General features: G+C 38.5%; 1 pseudogene; it reads left to right on the top strand.

The window, feature by feature from the left end:
* Nucleotides 1-2,618: 2,618 nt before the first annotated feature.
* LOC106292318 lies at nucleotides 2,619-4,534 on the top strand (annotated as a pseudogene).
* Nucleotides 4,535-7,551: the final 3,017 nt, after the last annotated feature.

The raw sequence follows: 7,551 nt of genomic DNA, 5'->3' as shown, positions 1-7,551 counted from the left end.
ATATGATAAACCAAGACCAGCTACGAGTTTCTGAACCTCGTAGTATGAACCAGGAGCTACATTATCCTCGGGTAGAATACCTTTTACAAAATCAGCAATCGCATCCACACAGTCTTCAGCCAAATTATAATCTGTTTTAATGCTCATCAATCTTGTAGCAGATGATAAAGCTGAATGAACATCTCTGCAACCTTCGTATAATGGTTGCTTTCCAGCATCCAACATATCATAAAATCTCCTAGCTTCTGCATTGGGTAAATCTTCCCCTCTAAAATGATCATTTACCATCTGCTCAGTACCTACACCATAATCTACATCCGTTCTAATTGGTTCTTCTAATCTAACCGCTGGCTGAGGTTCGCTAGTACTACCATGTTCATAATCAGTTTCCCCATGATGATACCAAATTTTGTAACTTCGTGTAAACCCACTCAAATATAGATGAGTCCAAACATCCCACTCTTTAATAACCTTTCTATTTTTACAATTAGAGCAAGGACATCTTAACTTACCTGTTTTTGCTTCTGGTTGTCGGTGAACTAACCCCATGAATTCGGTTATACCTCGTTGGTATTCTTCCGTAAGCAATCTCGTGATCCAAGAACGAAAATAATTTGAAGAAGACATATTTTTTATGAATCAAATTCGTGTGTAAATAGAGTAAGAGGGAGGATGAAGATATGGAGTGAATGAAGAGGAAGAGAAGTGCTTGTATTTATAGTTTAAATCCTGCCGACAGACCGAGGAAATTCCGACGGAATTCCGACGGAAAAGGCTAGTTCGTCGGAATTTCCTCGGAATTTTGTAAAATCCCCCAACGGCTCTCCAACGGCTATAATATTTCCTCGGAATTCATCGTTTTTTTCCGAGGAACACATTTTTCCTCGGAATTTCCTCGGAATATTCCGACGGATTGATATTTCCTCGGAATTCCGTCGGTATATTCCGAGGAAATTCCGAAGAAACCCAATTTTGTGTTTCCTCGGAATTTCCGAGGAAATTCCTCTAGATATTCCAAGGATTTCATTTTCCGTCGGAATATCCGTCAAAATACCGCTGTTTTCTTGTAGTGGTCATAACTCTGTTGTCTTACTCGCAACAACGTTAACAGTCTCACTCACCGTGTGATCTAAACCACCTTCTTTGACCTGCGATGAACAAATTTTTCTCATTTTAAATTTAACCTCACTCAACAAGACTAATGCATAGACCTAGAGAGCATCCATCATTACGCTCTAATCAAAGTTTTAATTGATTTAACTAGACGACCGTGCAGCTAAATAAGACTTAGAGAGCAACCAGTATAGCCGCAATCAGATACTAAACATGGAAATGAGAAGGAAAGTACAGATTCGAGACCAAGAAGTGTGTCTTGACTTCGAATTAAATGTGGGTTTTCAGGGGTAATTGAATACAACAACCTAGGACAATCAAGCACAGGACACAACAGAATGATAAGAAAAGTACCTTGGAAGTGAACTCCATGGTTCCTGTCTGAACAACATTCGCAGCTGATGCGGCAACAATAGACAATCTTCCAAATCCCTATTTTCATATAGAGTAAAATGAACACGATCAAATAGACAGAGATCTAATCACTTACCTCAGACATAACATAGATAACATAATTCAACTCAACATCTAATCTAAACTAATCTGATCACTATCAAAAGCATCAACCTTTAAATTAGCTCCACATCTTATCTGATCACTATCAAAAGCATCAAACTTAACTTTACCTCAGACATGACAGAGAAAACATCGATCTCCACCACCACCACCACCCTGATAATTACTCCTGGGAGCAGGACCAGGGCTTGATCCAAACCCCAATACTTTTACCTCCCTGCGAAGGAGGAAGCCCCTCCGGCTTAGACTTATTTTCAGCCATCCTCTTCGAAAAGAAACTCTCTTTATTCGCAGCAGAAGCCTCAAGCTGCGACCTCGAATAAATATCCTCCGAAGACTTCGACTTCGCCGGAGCACCGCGACCTCCCGACGCTCTAAAATCACTCGCCGACTGGCTCCTCCTCATGTCGCTCGAAGATCTAAAAGATTCATCAGCCTCCCAATCCAAAGTCTGGGAGACGAAGGAGACAAAGAAATCGAGAGAGATAGAGATGAGAGAGAGAGTACAAGACTTCCATGTGTGACGCGTGTCCCATAAGGGACGTCTCTTCCTTCTCCAAATTAAGCGACGTTTGTTCGGTAAATAAGTAATTTTTATTTTTTTTTAATTATAATTAATTTAAGAAATTCATTTAAGGGACCCCGATAATGATGCTTTAAGAGAAGAAAAAATGTGTCAATAAATATTAAAATAAATGTTAGACTCTAATTCCCTTCAAATAAAGGAAATAAAATAAGAGAAGGATATATAAATAGTGTCACCACCAAATTGCCCTAGGTTTTATAAGTCATCCCTAAATTTTCTAGGCTCTGGCCGGTAACCATCACATGAACATTGATAACGGATAGAAAAAATAGACAGAAATAAAATTATAAGAATGAGGAGGAATTATTATTCGTTATCATATTTAAGGGGGAACTAATTATATTTCTCTACAATAAAAGGAATGAGGAAAATGGAAATGAAAAACTATTCCTTATGAATATACATGAGTTGATTTCTGGTTGCATTATTGCACTCATGTCATAAATACATCTGATGATATAGCATTCATCAGAGAACTCTTAGAACGAGTTTTGGAGTACGTTGGAACTGATTATCTGTCATCTCCACTATGGGATAAATACCTTGAATATGAGTCTACACTGCCCAAGGACTTTAGCCATCTTGCAATGATTTACACCAGAATATTGGAGAATCCTATTCATAGTCTTGATAGATATTTCGACAGTTTTAAAGAATGAGCTCAAGCATTGCCTTTGTCGGAACTAAGGAGTGTTGTGGCAGTTGCTGGTACTACCAACGCTGAAGGAAAATCTCAAACTGATCCAGAGGAGTTGATAAAATACATAGAAGCAAAGTATACAAAAGCCAAAGAGTTTGAATCTAAGATCATTGGTTTTGAAACAACTATAGGAAGAAGGCCCAGTTTTAATGTGCAGCCACTCAGTGTTGAAGAGCGGGAAAATTGGCATAACTATCTGGATTTCATAGAGAGTGATGGAGACTGGTCTAAGGTCTTCCATCTCTATGAAAGATGCATAGTTGCTTGTGCAAGTTACCCTGAATATTGGATTCAATATGTATTATCCATGAAAGCAAGGGGAAGAATGGATATTGCAAACCAAGCCCTTGTTCGAGCAACTAAAATATATCTGAAGAGACAACCAGAAATTCATCTCTTCACAACTGAATTTAGAGAAGAATGAGGATATAGCTGGTGCTAGAGCTAGGCCTGGGACTTTTATCCAAGATCCGGATTCGATCCAAAAATCTGGATATCCAGAGGGGCCGAATCCGGATCTGGATAGTAAAATGTTGGATCCGTCAAAGCCGGATCCGGTTATCTTAATTTTTAAGTCCGGATATCTGGATCCGTAATTTTTATTAATAAATATTTCAAAAATAGTAATATCTATATATAAAAATTAATTTTATTTAATATATTTTCATTTTTATAATGGTATATATAAATTTTATGTAAATTTTGTAATATTATACATAGAAATAATTAAAGACATTATATATAATTTTATTTTTAAATTATTGTTAATATTTTATATATATAATAATATTATTTTTTATTTATTTTAAGGATCCAAATCCGGATCCGGATATCCGCCGGATATTACAATTTTAGAAGGATATCCGACACCCGGATATCCGATAACACCGGATCCGGATAAGAATAGTAAAATTATGGATCCGCCGAATAATGATTCGGATCCGGATACCTAAAAATTACCCGGATACCCGATCCGTCCCATAGTTAGCTAGAGCCTCTTTCAAACTACTGTATTCTGAAATATCTCCAGGACATGTTGAAGCAGTAATGAGACATGCGAACATGCAACATCGCATGATAGGAGATTCGGATGGTGCTTGCTCTGTGTATGATGATGTGATTGCTGTTGAAAAGAGCAAAAAGGACTCTATATTACTGCCGCAGCTGTATGCTTAGTATTCGAAGTTTTCATACTTAGTGTTGAATGATGCTGAGAAAGCTATGAGTATTGTAGTGGAAGCACTTGACCACGTGAAACCGTCAAAAGAGTTGATCGATGAACTGTTGTATTTGGAGTCTATTCTGCCACTTCCAAGAAACATTGATCAGTTTAAACCACTTATCGAAAATTGTATAAATCCAAGTGCAGCAGAGATGCATAACTCTTCTGCAAGTTCAGATGAGAGAGAATATCTATCATTGATATACATAGGGTTCCTGCACCGTTTTGGATATTTTGCTTCCATTATAAATGCTGAAATTCAGCATACGAAACTCTTTCTTGATCCCCGGATCAGTTCAGAGCTAAAAAGTATGGGGCAGATGAACTTCTCGCTTCAGATAGGATGAAAAGGGCAAAAACTAACAATGACGTCGCACAGCTTCAGGCTTCGTCATAAGCACAAGCATCATCAGCGGAAGCATTAACACCTGGTTACGGGCCTCAAACTTTGCAAGCCGTTCATGCACAAGCACATCAGTGGAACACTGCTTATGGCCATCATTAGGCATACCTACCACATACTTTTTATGCACCTCTAGCTGCAGCGGCTTATCCAACACACACGCTGGCTATAATCCTTCCCAAACACCTACAATTCCTTCATATACTCAGGCTCCTTCTGGTTATATTCCTCTTGCTCAGCCATGTCGTCCACCACAGGCTCGCTATGGGTATATTCATCCACAACCACAAGCATGTTGGATGTGATCAAGTCTTCATCTTATATTATTAGTTAGAAGAGTCATATATTATATAGTTAAGTAATTAATTTATGTATAAACTAAACTACTCGTATCACACACCGAAGAGATACAAATATAATTGGTAACTGCAAAACAGTTACACATGTGTATGTACGTGTCTTTACATTGGGGTGTCTCCAAGAGACATGTCCCTTAGTTAGTGTCTCATGTAAAACTATAAATACATTCTAAATATATCCAATAAAGACGTGTCGTTTTCGTTTTATAAGAGTACGAGTAATACGTGTCAAGCAAGAAACAAAGAGAAATATATAAACATAGTAAAATCTGTGTTGTCTGATCCTTAACAACTTTGAGAGTTAAAAGATCTACAAAGCACACACAATTCCTTATACTCAGGCTCCCTCTAGCTATATTCCTCTCGGCGCACATGCTTCTCAGGCATCCCCACCAACACATACTTATGCACCAGTGGCTGCGCCGGTCCAGGAACCCGCTACTGCTTACAACAGGTTTTCCTGATCCTGTCGGTATTGCTAGTCCATTTGCTACTCAAGTTTATTAGAGATATATCTCTAATAAAATTTTAGCGTTTGGCTCGTGTCTGAATAATGTTTACATGTTTATGTTTTGGGTCTGTGAGTCAGTGACATTAGATTTACTTCTTCAGTTGCCTTAAAAAGTTCTTGGATCTTAGATAATTAAATGATATATATAACCATTTTCTTTGTGTTGTGGTCTTTCTAAAATTTAATGGCTTTTGTTTTTTGTATGTAGTGTACATATAGCAAATTCTTACTTTGTATGTTTCACGTAGACTATTTTTTGAGAAACTCCCTACTTCTGAGATGGTGGACTGGCCCATGATTTATTAATGTTGTTATAACGTCCCGACCGTCCATGGCTAATGGGCCACCCACGCCCCCTCTCTCGGCCCGTGGGCTCTATCCCATCCGACGGTCGGTCCGTTAATTTCTGAAGGCTCGAAATCATTGTTTAGTGACCCTGCAATCACCACCCGACATTTCCCCGTGCTTTAGCCTCACTCGCACGGTATCGCGAATCACTTTCCGATAGGTCACCCATCCTTTCACTACTCCAGCCCAAGCACACTTAACTCTAGAGTTCTAAACGGATGTGTGACGGAAAAGGTAAGTCAATTTTGGTGACATAGATAGCCATGACATAAATAGCCAAATCAATTCTCTTAAGCCTTTTCATATATCAACTCGGGAAGTTACAGTTGTACTATCAACTAAGTGGATAGCCAAGGTCTGTGTTATTTGCTATCACTTGTCTAGTCTCTCATACATAATATGCTTTTACATAATTGTTTATAAAATCTATCTACAGAGCATAACATGCTTATCAATGGGATTGAGACATGGGCGCCTCTTTTGTTAAAGGGAGCGGTCGTTGATTTGATTTTTCATCTCTGAACATTGCCAAAAAAATGCATGTTGGTCATATGAGATCAACAATCATGGGTGACGCCATAGCTCGGATGCTAGAGTGCTCAAATGTTGAAGTTCTACTTATAAACCATGTTGGTGACTGGGGACACATGTACTCTTCTAATGGTTTCGTTAACTTTGAAAACAGAGTGTTGTTGTATCCCAAATCTAGATTCAAAGAGACTAAAGTTTGTGCTTATTCAGTAGTTTGAAATGTGAGTTGAGTACCTCTTTGAGAAGTTCTGTGATTCAGATCGTGCTGGTGAGATATCCACTGGTGACCTACAGGTCAGACGCTGACACCAGAGGAGATAGTCCAAACAGCTGAGGTAGTTGGATATGGTCCGGTGACGTAACTAGTCATCCCTATTCTACTGCATGCTGTGACTTTTTGTAACCAAGCCTGCAACCAAATTTGATATGTCCAAACAGCTGAGGCAGTTTTCATGCGTTACACCTAACTTGCGGTTCCGTTTAATCTCATTTCAAGGTATGCTGACTTAAAGAAGTAAAGAATACAACATATCGACTCCTTATAGCTTGAGGACAAGGTGCTAGAACTTACCAGCTAGTTTACGTATTTGCATTATTCAGTCACCTACTCATGCATATTGAGTGTTTTGATCATATTGTCATGAGCAAGGAGAGACAGCCGTTTACCTTCTTTACGCCCATGATCGGATCTTGTAACACCCGAATTTTTCCAAAATAACTTAAATAAATAAAAAAGTCTGAAATTTCCATTTATTACTTCTCAAAAGTCAACTCCAAAGTCGTAAATCCAATAAATAGCCATAAATTCAAATAACAAAATAAATCTCAAAAATATCGGTAAAAGCATAAAACCGCAAATCTGAAAAAAAATGAAATAAAACTCCCAAAGCACCAGCAATCATTCCTACTCGTCAGTCTCACCTGAAAGGGGAAGGAATAGGAAGTGTGAGTAACAGGAGAGTTACTCCGTGAGGTATATGATGCTAAACACGCAAACCACTGACTTGAGTAAATAGAACTCCCACTATGGAAGTTTAGCTCTAACATGAACACACACGACGCCTAGCGCATCACACAAACACAAACAATGCGATGATAGCACATAGCTAGTCTATACACTCCGCATCTCCTCATATGGATATATCACTACAAGAAAACAGCGATATTCTGACGGACATTCCGACGGAAAATGAAATCCTCGGAATATACCGAGGAATTTCCGAGGAAATTCCGAGGAAACACAAAATTGGGTTTCCTCGGAA

Source organism: Brassica oleracea, chromosome C5 (assembly GCF_000695525.1).
Source record: "Brassica oleracea var. oleracea cultivar TO1000 chromosome C5, BOL, whole genome shotgun sequence".
Classification (NCBI taxonomy): Eukaryota; Viridiplantae; Streptophyta; class Magnoliopsida; order Brassicales; family Brassicaceae; genus Brassica; species Brassica oleracea.
Note: the sequence above shows the minus strand (reverse complement) of the source record. Positions and strands in the feature narration are given on the sequence as shown.